Here is an 18,505-nt window from a genome sequence, read left to right on the forward strand (position 1 = left end):
AAGATTCAGAAACTCTTTTCGTCGGGCATTAGTTGCATTGGAAAGGTCCTGTGAAAGAAAAATGTTATGCCCTGACCATACAAGACGACGTTTAAGTCTGGCAGATTTGAGCACAGTCATTAGTTCGGTAAACTCCAGGAACAGTATAATAATACCACGGGGTTTAGAGGCATTGGAAGTGAGGCGTCCCACGCGGTGAGCTCAATGGATATTAAGAGGATGGGACGCATGTTGGAGGTCCAGAAGTTCATGCAGGAATTTTCGAACAAACGACACCATGTCTGACCCCTCAACATTTTCCGGAACCCCGTATAAGCGCAGGTTATTTCTTCGGTTACGATTTTCAAGGTCCTCTGTGTGGAGCTTGAGCATTTTGATTTCTTTTTCCAATTGGGGTATTTTAGAAGAAGCGTCCTGCATATCACTGACGCGCTGTTCAAGGTTCAGGACTTTACCCTCCATAACAATTAAGCATGGGCGTAAAATCCGCTCCGATCGCGGATTTTTCGGATTTTCGGCAAATTCGCAATCCGCGAACTCTCGCGAATTTGTCGAAAATCCGTGAATCCGCTCGCGGCGGATTTTTTGCTTGGTTGCGGCGCGCGGCGTGGTGCACGGCGTTCACTTTCCGTCATTTAGCGTTTGCCGAGTTGTTTTTCTTTGCAAGTGACGCGCCATTTTGGATCTTGCAGCGTGATCCCGCGGGAGTTTGGCGCCCGCGAATACGTAATCGCGGCTTGCCACCTTGCACAGCACACCTCGCGAGAGTTCGCAATTGCGAACACGTAGTTGCGGCGGAAAGGAACAATCTCGCACTCGCGAAATAGAGCTTTTGCAATTCTGCACAAGAAAATCACCAGCAAACAGGATAAACCTTCAGAAAATTATGATTTTTATCAGAATCACTCCTCAGATTGACATTTGCATGGCCTTTTTTTTTGCAAGGAGTCCATTTTTGGGGGGGGGGGAGGAAGGAAGTGCCCCACAGTCTCCAACTTCCTGTTCCTGTCCAGCAGGCTCCTCCCAGTGCTTTGTCCATCTCCTGGTCACTTTCATTTGGATCTGGAGCTGGAAGGATTACTTTTTGTGGGTGCTGCTGGATATTTGGATTTGAGGCCTTTTTGACTGTCTTTGGATCACTTTTGGATTAGAAATCAACTTTCACAAGTAAGTTTGTTTGGGGCATTACAGTTGCTGCAAGTAAAATTTTGGAACTTTTTCAGAACATTAAATAAATTATATTGTGGGTAGCCACAGTATCCAGTAGGACCAGGGTTGGTTAGGGGTGCATGATACAACTGTTTTGTTGAATTTAAACACCATTGAGGCCATGGATGGGCTGGGATTGTGCTGATTTTTGTCGTTTTTTTGGGCCTGCTGGTGGGGCCCTTTGCCCAGGGGTGGTGAGTGTTGCATGGGCCTAGTCTTTCTGTGGGGTGTCTTCTTGAATTTAAACATAATTGAGGCCATGGATGGGCTGGGATTGTGCTTATTTTATTGTTTTTTGTCGTTTTTTGGGGGCTGCTGGTGTGGCCTTTTGCCCAGGGGTGGTGGTGCATGGACTGAGTGTGCCTGTGGCGTGGTCTCACTCTCTTTAATGTAAACATCATGGATGGCATTGGATTGTGGTGATTTCTGGCTGTTTTTCTGTTTTTTGGGGGTGTACTGTTGATGTGGACTGGCCATGTGGGTGGTGGTGGTGGCCATCTTGAGTGCTGGCTGGTACAGGCAACATGTGCTTGGGGTGTAAGGGGCCATTTTGAGGAGAGGCAGTGTCTGAGGCCTGCACTTATTTTGCCTACTTTTCATCCTTTATGCCCAGGGGTAGTGAGTGTTGCATGGGCCTAGTGTTTCTGAGGGGTGTCTTCTTGAATTTAAACACCATTGAGGCCATGGATGGGCTGGGATTGTGCTGATTTGATTGTTTTTTGTCGTTTTTTTGGGCCTGCTGGTGGGGCCCTTTGCCCAGGGGTGGTGAGTGTTGCATGGGCCTAGTCTTTCTGTGGGGTGTCTTCTTGAATTTAAACATAATTGAGGCCATGGATGGGCTGGGATTGTGCTTATTTTATTGTTTTTTTGTCGTTTTTTGGGGGCTGCTGGTGTGGCCTTTTGCCCAGGGGTGGTGGTGCATGGACTGAGTGTGCCTGTGGTGTGGTCTCACTCTCTTTAATGTAAACATCATGGATGGCATTGGATTGTGGTGATTTCTGGCTGTTTTTCTGTTTTTTGGGGGTGTACTGTTGATGTGGACTGGCCATGTGGGTGGTGGTGGTGGCCATCTTGAGTGCTGGCTGGTACAGGCAACATGTGCTTGGGGTGTAAGGGGCCATTTTGAGGAGAGGCAGTGTCTGAGGCCTGCACTTATTTTGCCTACTTTTCATCCTTTATGCCCAGGGGTAGTGAGTGTTGCATGGGCCTAGTGTTTCTGAGGGGTGTCTTCTTGAATTTAAACACCATTGAGGCCATGGATGGGCTGGGATTGTGCTGATTTGATTGTTTTTTGTCGTTTTTTTGGGCCTGCTGGTGGGGCCCTTTGCCCAGGGGTGGTGAGTGTTGCATGGGCCTAGTCTTTCTGTGGGGTGTCTTCTTGAATTTAAACATAATTGAGGCCATGGATGGGCTGGGCTTGTGCTTAGTTTATTGTTTTTTGTCGTTTTTTTTGGGCCTGCTGCTAGGGCCCTTTGCCCAGGGGTGGGGAGTGTTGCATGGGCCTAGTCTTTCTGTGGGGTGTCTTCTTGAATGTAAACATAATTGAGGCCATGGATGGGCTGGGATTGTGCTTATTTTATTGTTTTTTGTCGTTTTTTGGGGGCTGCTGGTGTGGCCTTTTGCCCAGGGGTGGTGGTGCATGGACTGAGTGTGCCTGTGGTGTGGTCTCACTCTCTTTAATGTAAACATCATGGATGGCATTGGATTGTGGTGATTTCTGGCTGTTTTTCTGTTTTTTGGGGGTGTACTGTTGATGTGGACTGGCCATGTGGGTGGTGGTGGTGGCCATCTTGAGTGCTGGCTGGTACAGGCAACATGTGCTTGGGGTGTAAGGGGCCATTTTGAGGAGAGGCAGTGTCTGAGGCCTGCACTTATTTTGCCTACTTTTCATCCATTATGCCCAGGGGTAGTGAGTGTTGCATGGGCCTAGTGTTTCTGAGGGGTGTCTTCTTGAATGTAAACATAATTGAGGCCATGGATGGGCTGGGATTGTGCTTATTTTATTGTTTTTTGTCGTTTTTTGGGGGCTGCTGGTGTGGCCTTTTGCCCAGGGGTGGTGGTGCATGGACTGAGTGTGCCTGTGGTGTGGTCTGGTCTCACTCTCTTTAATGTAAACATCATGGATGGCATTGGATTGTGGTGATTTCTGGCTGTTTTTCTGTTTTTTGGGGGTGTACTGTTGATGTGGACTGGCCATGTGGGTGGTGGTGGTGGCCATCTTGAGTGCTGGCTGGTACAGGCAACATGTGCTTGGGGTGTAAGGGGCCATTTTGAAGAGAGGCAGTGTCTGAGGCATGCACTTATTTTGCCTACTTTTCATCCATTATGCCCAGGGGTAGTGAGTGTTGCATACTTGCATGTCCCTAGTCTTTCTGTGGGGTGTCTTCAATGTAAACATCATGGATGGCATGTGATTGTGCTCATTTTGCTGTGTTTTGTCCATTTTTTGGGGTGTATAACTGAACTGATGTTCCTCTGTCTTCCATTGCTTTTAGGTGCACAAGAAGACTCAAGAGAACCACCAGTGCCAGGAAGAAGTCCTGCAGCGGTGTGTGTGTGCAGCATAACGTCACGCGACGTCACGTCTGGACACAGAACCCTCTGCAACTCGTGCAACTGCTGCCTGCTGACCTGCTCTGAAGAAGATGGCCCCAAAAAAAGTAACCCGTAGCTCCTCTAGCAAGAAAGGTGCCAGTAAGGAGCAGAAGAAGCAAGTTACCAAGGACACTGGTGTGCCGCCCGCCCCTTTTTTTGGGAGTAAAAAAAAAAGTATGCCTGCAGCAGCAGCGGGATCTGCTGGGGACCAAGCTGGCAGCAGCACCCCCGCTCCATTGGGCTCAGTGCCACCACCACCACCACTCCAACTTAAGTCCAAGCCCTTGAGTGCTGCAGAGGCAGCCAGTATAGTTCTTCAATCACCATCGACCAGTGATGTTGGCTCATCGCAAGAAAGCAGCAGCAATGTCCCTCAATCAACACAGGTTGTTGTAGCTCATCTGACGAGTGTTGAACAACCACAGCCGCAACAACAATCACATGTGCAAGTACAAGCCCAAGTACATGTGGAAGGAGAGGCAGCGCAAGGAGATGCGCAAGCAGAGGTGCATGGAGGGTCACAAGTGGCCACAATAGTTGTTCCTCCCGAAGTAGGGGCACATCAGGAAATCGACAATCAAGGCGAGGTATCATTTGAGGAAGCCACTCCTCCTGATGATCCTTCATTGTCTTCCACACCCCTAGCAAGGAAGAGATCAAGGGTGGTGTCTACATCTTCTTCAAGCACACCTCCTTCTGATGATACGGATCAAACTTGGGAACCAGCACCACAGCCGTCTGAGAGTGAGGCACACCATGATCCGACAAAGGTAGTTAAGCGTAAAAGGAAGCTCGTCCAAAGTCTCAGAGTTATGGAGTGTGATGAGGCTCAACAAGAAGTGGCGGATACTGCTGCTGATGAAGACTCTGCCAACGACGACCCAGTCATCATAAAGGTCACTGCAGCCCCAGCGGGCATGCAGCAAACAGACATTTTGACCCTAGCCCGAAGAGCTGCTGAGCATGATGATGATGATGATGTTGTCGATGAGGAGGCAGTGGAAACACCACAATCATTGGAGTTAAGTAGTACACCAACTCGTCCCGCTTCCATATTTCTTTCTGGCAAGAAGAGACCTCCGTCAACCTCGACCTTAATTAGTGGCGGTGAAAGTGCAAAACGTACAAAAGTTGGGCAATCCAGATCCTCCACTTCATCTGGCATTAGCTTCATGACCACCACCACCAGTATCGCCGCCTCCTCTATGTCCCACAGACACTTCAAGTCCCCAGTTTGGGACTTCTTTACTGTTTGTCCAAAAAATCCAAAGTTTGCCATTTGTACCATTTGTAAGCAAGCAGTTAGTCGTGGTAAGCCAGGTACCAACTATGGTACCGGAGGCCAGAGAGGTCATCTTAGGAGACAGCACACTGTCAAATGGTTTGCGCACCTAGATGCGATCAAGAAAGGCCGAATTCAAGGAAACGTTGATGTTTCATCTGATGATGACGAGGAGGAAGAAGACGTGTCAAACACTTCCCTTACACCCAGTACCCCTGTCAGCAGCACACCCAATGTGAGGCACACTAAGAGTGTTGGAGCGACTGAGACACCAACGCACAAAAGTTCACCAGCGAGCAAAATTGGGTCAACGAAGTCATTATCAGCCCGTAAATTCTTGGTCCAGGGCAACATTAGAACAATGCTTACTTCAGACGTGCCATATGAACGCAACCACCCACTGACGCGTCTGTATAACACTAAGCTGGCTAAAATGCTAGCTGTGGACCTTCTCCCTTTTTCTTTTGTAGAAGCGGTAGGTTTTCTAGAATTAGTGGCAACGCTCTGCCCTAAATGGAAGGTTCCTAGCCGGTTCTATTTTGCCAGAGTTGCGGTTCCAGCACTACATGAAGATGTGCTGGAGGCGATTGGGGCAGCTTTGCAGAAGAGTGCTGTTCACACAATACATCTGACAACGGGACATGTGGACCAGTGGCGCAGGCGCTGATTACATGTGCATCACTGCACACTGGGTCTCTTTTTCAGGTGTTAAAGCAAAGCTAAACGCAGGTGTTGACCCGGACCAAGTTTTTAAAGCTGCTCGGAAACATGCAACACTAGCCATGTTTGGCTTGGAGAAAAGTCACACAGCAGAAAACCTTTTGGAAGAGTTTAACAAAAAGGTCTTGAAAATGCTATCCCCCCAAAAACGCATGATTGGTTATGTTTCCACGGATAATGGCGCCAATGTAGTTAAGGCCATGTGGCAGGGTGACTATTTTAGAGTGCCGTGTTTGGCGCACTGTATCAACCTGGTAGTTCAAAAATTCTTGAGTGATAAACACAGTCCAGCGTTCGAGGTAATGGCCACCTGCCGCAAAATGTGCAACCATTTCAGCCATTCTTTTAAGGCCCGGAAGCATCTGAGGAGACTGCTACTTGAACGTCAAATGCCAGTGAAAGCACTCATCCAGGAGGTGGCAACACGTTGGAACTCAACCTTCTACATGCTTGAGCGTCTGTATGAGCAGTATACGGTACTCGATCACTATTTCTTCACAGAGGGTACATCTCAGAAGGAGGACATGCGGTTGGGTGCGGCGCAATGGGACATAGTTAAAAGCCTGACAGACATGCTTCGTCCTTTTGAGTTCTTCACGCGTGCAGTCAGCCAGGAGGACTGTAATTTGGGAAAAGCTATCCCATTGTTGTGCATGCTGGAGCACCAACTGATGGCGGTGTCTTCTGAGTTTGAAAAAGATGAAAAAAAAAAAGACCATTTTATTTTGTCTGAGAAATTATTAGAGCGCCTACGTGGTGATGAACGTCTTAAAAACATCAAGTCAGAACAGCATTACATTTGTGCTACTATTCTGGATCCACGCTACAAAAAGGCACTGGCAGGCGAAGCATTCTTTCCTTTTGCTGATGCAGATGTTCAAAAGTACAAAAATTGGTTAGCCTTGTCAGCCAAGAGGTTTGAAAAAGAACGGCAGGTTATTGAAGGAGAAGACAGTACATCAGCATCAGCATCAGCATCAGCAGGCCATCCCCAGTCACAAGAATCCACTTCTGCACCTGTGGCTGGGGCACAAGTGACCTCTCAGCCGTTAAAGGCAACTGGATCATCTGCACCACACACAACAGTATCAGTGGCTGTTGTAGAGGATTGGCTAAGTTTGCTTGGGTATGGTTCTCGAAAAAATGTCAAAGGCACAGCAAAAAGTAAGCAAAGTGGAGGAACCGTTGATGACCTTGAGTCGATGGTGCAGGACTATATGAATGACTCAACAGAGGTCTTTCTTAATGATGAGCCATTGCAGTATTGGCATGGCAAAAAACAATTGTGGCCACAGCTCTCCAACCTGGCTATAAACTATTTGTCTTGCCCACTCGCAAGTGTGTCTTCTGAACGTGTTTTCAGTGCTGCTGGTGGCATTGTAACTCCCAAACGGAGCCGCCTCTCGCCCAAAAATGTGGAGCGGCTGACAATGATCAAGATGAATCAGCACCTCATACCACCAGATTACAAAGTACGAGAAAGCACGCCGCATGAAGACGAGGAGGACGGCAACGTAGATGAGGGGATTTGTTCTCTGTTCGGTGGCACTGACCTCATCCTGCCTGAATTCGCAGAGTATGATGACGAAATCTTCTTCTTATTCCCTGACACCGAGCCCTGAAAATGAGACAATGAATCAAGAACTTTCTTTTTCGTCCTTATTCACTTTTATTCCTGTTTGTCTCTCTTTCTTTGGTTTGCACAGTTAATTTAATTCAAACTTTAATCACCTAATCCCGAAAACAAGACCATCAGCAGAACTGTCTTCACTTGTTTGCTTATTGATTTGAAGGTGCCGCAGTCTACATTCCTCAGGTTCACAAGTTCTGAAGAACATGCTCCTCTATCCTCCTCCTCCAGACTGCGATTTCCCTCAAAGCAGAGTGCTGGATTACGCCCAATGAAGAAAGACTCAGCACTTGTGGGGGTGTTGTACTTCTTTGCGGGTGAGTTGACGGATTTGGGCCCATTGCTGTGAAGCTCTAATAATGGACAAAAGTGTTTTGGACCAAATATGAGGTGGAAATTTCTTGCCGTTTTTGCTGACTTGCTTGCCTTTGGGGTGCTCTTTGGCGGGGTTCCGGTGTTTGTGGGTGATTTTTGGTGTCTGGGAGCACTGCTGCGACAGTCTAATCTTGATTGCATTTGCTTTTCAGGAAATCCGTGGTGGAAAACAGGAGTTATGATGATTGATGATGATGACCTAGCTGCACAGCGCCGCGATTGGACCGAAGGCCGAGAGATATTGTAAGTATGAGATTTAGCTTTTTCGTTGTTTGGGGGTGTTGTCGGGTGGTTTTTTCCGGGTGGGTTGGCGGGTCTTGCCTGGGGCATTCCTGGGAAGATCTAATACCGGATAGAAGTGTTTTGGACAAAATCCTTAAGGAACAGCCTTTTTTTTGCTATTTCTTCTGTCATCTTGCTCAATGTAGCGTTTTGGGGGGCTTCCTGCTGTTCGTGGGTGGGTTGCGGCCGGGGTCTCTGTCGAAGCACTGCTGCGACAATCTAATCTTGATTGCATTTGCTTTTCAGGAAATCCGTGGTGGAAAACAGGAGTTATGATGATTGATGATGATGACCTAGCTGCACAGCGCCGCGTTTGGACCGAAGGCCGAGAGATATTGTAAGTATGAGATTTAGCTTTTTCGCTGTTTGGGGGTGTTGTCGGGTGGTTTTTTCCGGGTGGGTTGGCGGGTCTTGCCTGGGGCATTCCTGGGAAGGTCTAATACCGGATAGAAGTGTTTTGGACAAAATCCTTAAGGAACAGCCTTTTTTTTGCTATTTCTTCTGTCATCTTGCTCAATGTAGCGTTTTGGGGGGCTTCCTGCTGTTCGTGGGTGGGTTGCGGCCGGGGTCTCTGTCGAAGCACTGCTGCGACAATCTAATCTTGATTGCATTTGCTTTTCAGGAAATCCGTGGTGGAAAACAGGAGTTATGATGATTGATGATGATGACCTAGCTGCACAGCGCCGCGTTTGGACTGAAGGCCGAGAGATATTGTAAGTATGAGATTTAGCTTTTTCGCTGTTTGGGGGTGTTGTCGGGTGGTTTTTTCCGGGTGGGTTGGCGGGTCTTGCCTGGGGCATTCCTGGGAAGGTCTAATACCGGATAGAAGTGTTTTGGACAAAATCCTTAAGGAACAGCCTTTTTTTTGCTATTTCTTCTGTCATCTTGCTCAATGTAGCGTTTTGGGGGGCTTCCTGCTGTTCGTGGGTGGGTTGCGGCCGGGGTCTCTGTCGAAGCACTGCTGCGACAATCTAATCTTGATTGCATTTGCTTTTCAGGAAATCCGTGGTGGAAAACAGGAGTTATGATGATTGATGATGATGACCTAGCTGCACAGCGCCGCGTTTGGACCGAAGGCCGAGAGATATTGTAAAGGTGACTCAGACAGAGCACGCAATTTCAAAAATATTGTACTGTCTATTAGGAAAATCAAAGTGTCACTTTTTGAACCACACAGCGTACATACCTTTTATTTATTTATCAGTGGTATTGTAATAGCACTTCCTGTTTTCCGTTCAATAATTACAGGCCGGGTTTCAGTCAACATCCGCCAGGCAGGCAGTGGACAGGGTGTCTTCTGTCAGTGGTCACCAACATTGATGGACGAAGCGTCAGCTGGAATGGAGGAGTGCCGCCAATAAGAGGAATTGTTTGCTGCATGCAACTTACTTACCAAATTCAACAGGACAACTCCAACAACATACGCAATACAGATACAGTATCCATTGTTTTATTCTATGAGTGTGACTGCATGTGCTTAACTTTAGTTTGTAACCAAAGATTGTCTTTATCTTCAATTATTGTTTGTCCATGCTCTGCTTTTTTTTTCTTCTCTCAACAAAACCTACCCAAAAAGAAACCCCCATTCCCATCCATTTTACAAACCCTAACCCTCTTCCCCCGGGCTGTGTTGTTTTGCTTGATGTCTGACTAAAATGACATCAATAATTCCACACACTTGCTGGGGAGGATAAGGTCATAGCAACAGGCTGGTGAAGGAATACGAGGATATCTTCTAGACTTACTCAGCTTCAGTACTATATCTTCTAGTAGTAGTAGCCAATGTCAAATAAATTCAACGCAAGTACTAGTTATACTTGCAAGCAAATACTTTACCATTTGTTAGGCTACATTATGGCACTGTTCTAGTGTACTGTCACCTGCTATATTCTCGATCGTACCGTAACCGTTGTAATGCTACAGTAAGGACAAACAAGGTTTCGTTTTCTTTTTTTCCATAGGCATGCAACTGCCACTGTGTCACACCACTAGTACCACCGCAATGAGGAAATGTCACCCGCCCAGGATTGACAACGTTAATCCCCATTTCACGTGGAGCCAGCCCTGGGCCTAGCCCTAATTTCTAACACTAATTACAGGTAAGATAAGCGTTTGGTGGGAGGTAGTATAATGGAGTATTATTTCGGAGTAGACAAGAGATTGACGGTTGTACTACTAAAGTCCTACGACTGTTCAGGAAAACAAAGTTACTGTTACACCCCCGTCCCCCACCCACCAGACTGAAAAGCAGTAAAAAACAGGTATGGTCAGATAAAGTTTAAAAATGTATATTTATGTAGCCCTAACAAAATAATCTCCCTCAAGACCCACCCTAACCCCAACGATTGTCTTTGAAACGTCCCAAAACGATCCCAACTCCCAAATCCCACCCCCCAAAAGTCTATAAAAAAAGGGCAAGGGACACTCCACTACTGGAGGGTGCTGGTGCTGGTGCATTTTGCGGCATGGGCATCATACTCCTTGCGGAGGGTGGCAAGCTCGGAGCGGAGGCCCTTCACCAAGTTCTTATACTTCTGGACCTCCTGCTCCAGGTTGGACATTCGGACTCGTAGGCGGCGTTGGCGTTCCTTGCAGCTCCTGTGGGGGGCAGCTGGTTTTTCTGTTGCTTGGCGGTGGCGGTTGGCTTTATTAGCCCGGCTCGGTCCCGCTGGAGCACTGCGCATGCTGGCGTCCCGTGGGGTCACGGAGGAGGATGCAGCGGTCCCAGCCGAGGATGTTGTTGTTGCACCGCTCGACTGCGTGTCCTCCTCCTCCTCCAGGGCCACCAGCCGCCGATATTCGGCGACAGTGGCCTCCAGCCTCCGTTGCCGGGCCATTCTAGCCTGCTCCCTCCGTGTTGTTGATTTGGAAGGAGCAACTATATGAAGAAAGAAAGACATAGTCTGTAACCAATGCTCCTTAGCATTAATAACACAAAGTGATTGAGCCGAAAGTTGGGTCACAGTACAAGTAGCAAATTGAAAGCACAGTACATAACTATTGAGGACAGTATCTATGTAACCTCCCACTTCTGCATCCTTGCTCTAACATTAGTGGTAGTTTAATGAACAAATTCTACGACCACTATGGACTTCCATTACAGTCGACTATGACAGTACACCAGTCTTATTCTTCTTCTTCTCTCTTGTTTAGGAAAATTGGTACGTTATCTTATGCAAGCCGGTAGAATGACATGGACAGCACAGTGAACTTGCACCCGAGAAAAAAAGTTGCACACCATGATGAGTGAGACAGACTTGCGTTACTGTACCGGTCCAGTACATGCAGGTGGTGAAGCTATTACTTTTCTATTACGGGTGGCACTGAGAATACTCTGTTACAAGGGCTACTGCTTAATTAATTTACCTTTCACCCTACAGTGCAAATGAGTACTAGAAAAGGAAAATGAAGAAGCTAACTAATTTGAATATCTATCACTTCACATGGGACGTATTTGATGACATATGGGATGACTTTAGGTGCTTTGCTTAATATTGAGTGAACAGTGATACACCCCCACATGAATGACGTACTACAAGCAAACTAAAGTTATTAAGAGAGGTACGGAGTGTCCACCGTAATAACCAGATATATGCTGTGATTGCAGACGCAATACAAAGTACTGCTACTATTCATGGTAGTATTGGACACATTTACAATTCCTTTTCCTTTCCTTCCCTGCACTGGAACGGACGTGCGGGTGCGGTGGTACATGCTCTTCAAGGTAACACTTAGTTCATCTGGCGACCATCTACTCTCTCTAGATACACATGTGCTATCTAAGAGTCAGAGAATACCATGCTCCAGGCATCCATTCAGTCAAAGTATACGCACACATACAGTTTCTGTTTCACCCACCCAGGCTGCTGTCCTTCCACCCATCCTTGCTTCATCATTGACCCAGCCATGCACCATACCATATTCTTTCCTTCCAAGCCACCTCGGGGGCCAAGCAAACACATATCGTTCTTCTTTGCCAGCCATCATACAATTTCGTGTCCCACTTACTTACACCCTTCTTTCGCTTTTCGTTCATCCCATCCATCACGTTCGTCTAAGAACTTATTGGGATTCTTCTCACCAAAAACTTCACAGCTAAGTCGAAGTACATTTCGAGGAGGCTACTACCTGGTTGATTTGTAATACACCCGTGCAGAAAGCACACTATGCAGTCTTCAATCTCAATAAGTAAGGAATATATAGCTTACCTGTTTCCGCCACCACCGTTTGAACCCCCACAGGACCGTCCGCCGGTCTAGGAGAAATGTTAAAAAAACTGAATACAATGTAATAATTTGTGACTGTCTACTCCAAAGTAAAAATGTCCCTTTTTCCAGGGAAGGCTGTTGTCTTGCTGCACTTTTATGCACAACTGATGAATGCTTGCTTTTTATTTTTAACACAGACCACTTTTTCTCCTAACAGACGTAAGCTTGACTCCTAAGAACACGACCAGGATCAAGTTCAAACCAGGTGAGAGCTCGGCTCGACCACAAGAAATGTGTCCAATTAATCGTCAGCACTAACCACTTTTCCGTTTTCAGTTAAATAGTTTTATGACAAAGTAGATTTTAATAAATGTGTTTACTTTTAATAAAGCTTTTAAACTTAAATAGACTCTGTGGTTTTGGTCCTCCAGACTAGAGTAGATGAGCTAAAGGTTTTGGAATTTTTGCAAGCATGAGTGCCTCTGACACTTCTTGACTGTGCTGTGACTCCGTACTCTCTTGTCCTGCGTACGATAATCTAGAGATCATTGGGGATCAATAATCGGTGACTACAGAGCTGAATGACTCTGCCACACTATCTAGTCAGTAAGGAGACAGTGCATAGAGCTATTGCTGAATAGAATGGGAGTCCAATGGAATTGCCAAATGTCCAATCTTAGTTAGCTACACAGACAGACTAATAAGAATAATCTAGTAATACCACAGGGAGTCATATTAGAGCCAGGATAAGAATTTATATCCAGTGTACAAGAAGATCAAAGACGATTTAGAAAAAATCGAATGAGGAACGCTAGGAAAAAATAGGTACTCTTTATTACAATTAAAACTTACTGGGGCCAGCAAAGGAGCCCTCGCCTGCCCGATCCTGGCCTGCATCCTGAGCACCCTCCTCCTCCTGTGTCCTCTTGCCCTTGGGGGGAGCTGATGTACAACATGAAAGAAAGAAAGACCAGAAAACATGGATGAGATTTGTCAACCAAATCAACCATTTCAAAAGAACAATAACAACATTTTTTGGAGAAATAGCAAATAGATAGACAACTATTCCACGGGATCTATCTCATGTGGTATACTACGTTATTCGTATTGCCTGATTTGCGGAACGTTGACTTAGAAAGTTCCTATGTAACTCAATAAACAGACTACTAAAGAGGTTTGCCTAGGCCTGGCACTGCAGGCAGCAGTCCGCAGCACGCGAAGTGACAGACAAAGTCCATCCTGCTTGCAGATCAGTGAATACTCAAACTATCAATCCACCCACCACCACCACTATTTCTTCTTATAGCCATGTGTCTAAAGGAAGGAGTGGACTTCAGTCTGTTGGGGCTGATTTAGAAGTCCCTTGCGGCTCATTTTCCTCCATTGTTGCGTGACTTTTGTGACGCTGCGGCAGAACAAAAGACTCGCCATGGTGTTGGTGCGGCGTATATATTAAAAAAAAAGAAATTATGGGCGATGCATCACGTTGTAAAGCCCTGCGCCATCAGGGGGCGTTCCGGCGCAAGGGAGGGCGTACCTGCGCAGGGACGAATCCTAAAAGTGGCTGTGGGAAATCTACAAGATGTCAATCAGTCACTTTTAAGACAATGATGCATGAGTCAAACCCTGCGCGCTTGAAGCCGACGTACGGCTTGATGCAGCATTGGGGAGATAGGGACCCCAGAGCATTGCTGAAGCTGCGCCATCGTTGGCACGCAACTCCAGCAATGCGCCGCCTTTACGGCACAGATGCGTAAGGCTTCTGTGACGTTTTGGGCCAATGGGTGGTGGTGGTGGCATGGCACACAATTACTGCCGCATCCCTGCTACTTTGCAGGGATGCGCCGTTAATTGAAAATATGACCCTTAGTGTCTAGCATTACGCAGTTCTTATCTTTACACTACACTCATACATAATTTCTCAGGCCAATGAAATGAACACAATGTACAAAACAAATAAGCATAGTAGCAAGCAAGGCTACTGAGAAGGAGAGCAGTGCACCTGAAATGCATAGAAGATTTTGAAATATAATTTACCTACAATGTAATCGGCAGCATTATTGCTCTTGGTAAAGAACAAAGATTTGCAAATAACAGAGCCGGATAAAACAGAGTAGTGATGAATAGCTACTACTACTCACCAAGCCCGGGGACCTCTACGCCGAGCGCGTCCAGCAAGTCCCGTTCCCGGTCCATGACATCGTTCCAGCGGTGGGTGGCCTGGTTATATGTGCGCCGGACCCCAGAGAGCTTATACATGGCCCGGCACACCTTCTCCCACCGCTTCCGGCGCTCCCGGATGCCATAGCCAGTCGCGATCTTGCCGCCTCCCAGGATCGTCTTGGGGAGGCGGCGCTGGACGTGGAAGATGAGTGCCGCCACTTCCTCCGCGCTGAAGATCTCCCGCGGCACCACTTGCTCCCCCCTCAAACGCCCGCACGGGAGCCGGGCACGGGGTGCGGGACCCTTCCCCTTCTCAGGGTGCTTCCCGGCTCCCTTTACCATGGTCTGGGCAGAAATAAACTTAAATGATAAAGAAGAAATAGAATAGTGAAGAAGAAAAGAAAAGAGTTTAAAAAAGTAGTTTAAAAGTAACTAAAAGTAGCAGAAAACACAAAAATATACAGCTAGAAAAATAGAGGGATAGATAATAAGTAAAATAGATTAAATAAACGTCAAACAAGCAAAGGATGGCAGAGATTCAGAGAGGATACAGAAAGCATGCCCAGAACCATAGCAATGAATGAGAAACAAGATGGCCGCGCCCGTTCACAACCGCGTGGGTAACTTCGCGCAAGATTTTCCTCGCGAGCACGCGCGAAATTGTACTAGCGAGCAGCACAGTTTGCGAGATTACACATAGCGGCCGGAAACGGAATTACGTCACGCAAACAAGATGGCCGCGCCCGTGTACGACCGCTAGGGTAACTTGGCAAACGTATAGCTACAAGCGCCTCGCGAACACGCGCAAAAGCCCGCGAACATACACGTCGCAAAAAAAAAAAAGTGTATTCGCAAGCATTCGCGGCTCCCGAAATCGATCTCGCACGGATTCGCGCCCCAAAAAACGCGCGAAATTGCAGAAAAAACGGTTTTTGCTAAACTGAAAGCAATGAGCAGGTGCAAAAGTTCAAACTTAACATTTGTAACATTCACTGTAGTGCTTCCTGAGGGGCCCCTCCAGAGTTTGCAACTATTCTATGACCCTGCTATGACCCAAACAGCAGGCTCATAGAATAGCTACAAGTAGACCATAAAGGTCCTGTGAAAAAAAAATTCACTGCAACAGAAAGCAAATTACAGATAAGGAAGGAAGCAGGTGCCAGCCAGACTGGAACTTTCTAAATAACTGACACATTAATCAACCCCCAATTAATTCATGGCAGTTGAAGTAGGGGAGGTGTGCTTGCTTTTTTCACCCCCCATAAACTACAGTGATAAACAAACCTAATGGGTGGCAGTGAGGATGTACCAGAGGGTGGCATGGGTGTCCCAGAGGGTGGCAGTGGTGAAGCAGAGGGTGCTGTGAACCTGTGATGATAAACCAGACGTAGAAACAACATAGTCGCGGCCGTTGCGTGCCGAAAAGTAAGTTCGCAATTGCGAAATTGTCCCAAAATCGTCGCGAACGCGCGCCAACACAAAAAACGAGAAAATCCGCAAATCCGCTAGAGTTCGCGTATCTTCGCGGATTGCGAATCCGTAAATCCGCAATTTCGCGTACGCGAGATCCGCCCATGCTTAATAACAATCCATCTCTCCTCAATTTGTCTGAGTTTCTCGTTAGTAGCAGACATGAAAGGCTGTAGACCTCTTACCTCCTCCAAAATGGAATCCAGAACAGGGTTAGGAGATGTAAGGATAGGGAAGGGAGGGTCATTTTTGGGTCTCTTTGGTTTGGTGACTGTGTGAGTAGATTTAATACTGTTTGCGTCGTGAGACATTGCGACGGCCAAACAGCGCTGCAAAAGTTAAAAAGACAGCAGGACTACTGACGAAGATGGTGTAGAAGACTCCAGTAATACACGTGTGGGGCCGTAGAAGCACCAAGTTGAATGCCACAATCGCAGGAAAACAAGAAAGAAACAGCAACTGCAACTCCCTCACTCAATGCCCAAGGGCCACAGGAAGGTAGAAAAGAATCTCTTCACATGAAGGACAAAATGCTCGTAATTTCAGCTAATTTGCCATAGATGAAGATAAAAAAGAAACAAAAACAAGGTAGATAGTAGTCAGAGAAATGTAACACAGGCATACTCGAAGATGGCGTAGAAAACAATGCCTGACATTACCAGCTTACAAAATGGCCGTCACATTCATGAATACTGAGATTCTGAGGAGAGAAGCTGGAAAGAGCGCTGTCTGAAGAGTAGCCACTGCACCATACCTTGTAGTTGAAAAATAGAGAGGCATTCAGGACATGCCATTGATGTGTAGAAGTACTGCCATGATTCCTGGTAGCAGACGAGAAGTCAATGTGTGGACGCGGGCACAGCGGCTCAAAATGGCGGCCGCCCGCGTCCCGATGATGAGGAGAAATGCCGATGGAAATTGCGGTCTGAAAACGGCATAAACTTCGCCAAATCCGCCCGCATTTATTATATTTATTTCATGTCTGCATCCGACGTGGATATCTCGGCGCGGAAGGTGATTCTCGGCCGGTTATAGGGTATAAAGAAATGTAAAGCCCGTAGCTCAGCGGAGCTCACGGGAGAGCCGTCCGTTCCCGACGGCGCGTAAGCCACGCCCCCGGATACAAACATCTCTAACGCATACCCAACTACAGAAAGAATCCAATGCATAATAGCAATAACGGCTTCTCTCTTGGAAGGAGGGGAAAGGTTCACTTCTGTTTGAACAGTCAAGTCAATGTTGGGAATTAGATTATCCTGCATTCCGTTAATCTCAAATTGTCATCTTCGCATGAGAACTTTACAGGAGCAACTAGATGCAGAATGTGTTTATTGCCAAGTAGCATTCGAAGACATAATATAAATTACCCAAGCTATGAAGTTAGCAGGGCCTTGGTGGGGAAACACATCAAACATATCTCAGGGCCTATCGTTCATTCCTGTGCAGCACCGTATCTTAATGACAACAGACACTTCCCTAGAAAGCTGGGGAGCTCATCTGCAGGATCTAGAAATTCATTGAAAATGATCTTATCAAGAGGCAAAGATGTACATCAATCTTCTGGAATGAAGGCGCTATTCCTAGGTCTCCAATCTTTTCTTCTCAGAATACGCGATTCCTCTGTATTGGAAAGAACGGAAAATTCCACAACCATGTTTTATTTCACCAAGCAGGGAGGAACTAGGTCAAAGGACTTGTCTTCTCAAAACCAACAAATATGGTGTAGGAGACTGGCTTAGTATATGGTGCACACTTATTTACGTGACACCGTGCACTAATCCAGACAACCCTTATGGTGATTTTAGTGGTCTTTGATAACCTTTGAACACTCTCAAAGTAGCAGAAGTGGAGAGCAGCCTTCAGACTTAACTTGAAGGAGTGTAAAGCAGCTTGTTTTTACTAAATTCGATCTGTAGTGTAGGTTAGATGAAAGGAAACCACACAGTGTTTATAAAATAGGTCTTATTTACTATAAACACTATCACTAACACATTGGTATAGCCCTTACCCGCAGATATCAACACAATACACAAGAATACTTAGAAAGCAATCAGGTAAGTAGAATAAAATACAGTGGTCTCCAGAAGGAGACCAAATCGTTTACTAATAAAATGGAATGCAAACTGCAAAGAAGAACAGGACTTGTACCAGAAGCCCCAGAGGAGCCGGGAACACATGGAACCACCCAAGGTAAGTACCCAGGAAACCCACGGAGGCTGTGTACAGAGTGGAAACACTGCAGGGTACCCAACAGAAGTTAATGGAGAAGTCACAGTTGCAGTTTTAAAGAAGGACGCTTTCCGGAGGACCCTGAACAAACCCTTTGGAAGACAGACGGCTGGAGACACACCTCACCTGTGGATGCCCCAGGAACAAGGTTACCTGCACCAGGGTTTGTAGAGGTGTCCTGCTCATGCAGGGTCACCCTCAGACTTGTAACCAAGCACTCTGCCCTCAGGACTGAAAAGTCTGCCATAGGGTGACTTATAGGTTTTAAGAACAATGACCTCAGATATGAGGGAACTTATATCTGTCGTGAGAGGTGCACGCACCAACTCACACAGGCTGCAA

At 46.7% G+C, this 18,505-nt stretch overlaps 2 protein-coding genes across 9 annotated transcripts in view; one reads left to right on the plus strand and one right to left on the minus strand.

Moving 5' to 3' along the window:
* Positions 1-18,505, plus strand: part of ENTHD1 (ENTH domain containing 1) — a 1,583,016-nt gene that overhangs the window by 332,875 nt on the left and 1,231,636 nt on the right. The gene's annotated exons all lie outside the window — the stretch shown is intronic.
* LOC144824278 (uncharacterized) overlaps positions 1-18,505 on the minus strand; it is a 247,278-nt gene that overhangs the window by 143,959 nt on the left and 84,814 nt on the right. The gene's annotated exons all lie outside the window — the stretch shown is intronic.

The sequence above is a fragment of the Lissotriton helveticus genome, chromosome 1_1, assembly GCF_964261635.1.
Source record: "Lissotriton helveticus chromosome 1_1, aLisHel1.1, whole genome shotgun sequence".
Taxonomy (NCBI): domain Eukaryota; kingdom Metazoa; phylum Chordata; class Amphibia; order Caudata; family Salamandridae; genus Lissotriton; species Lissotriton helveticus.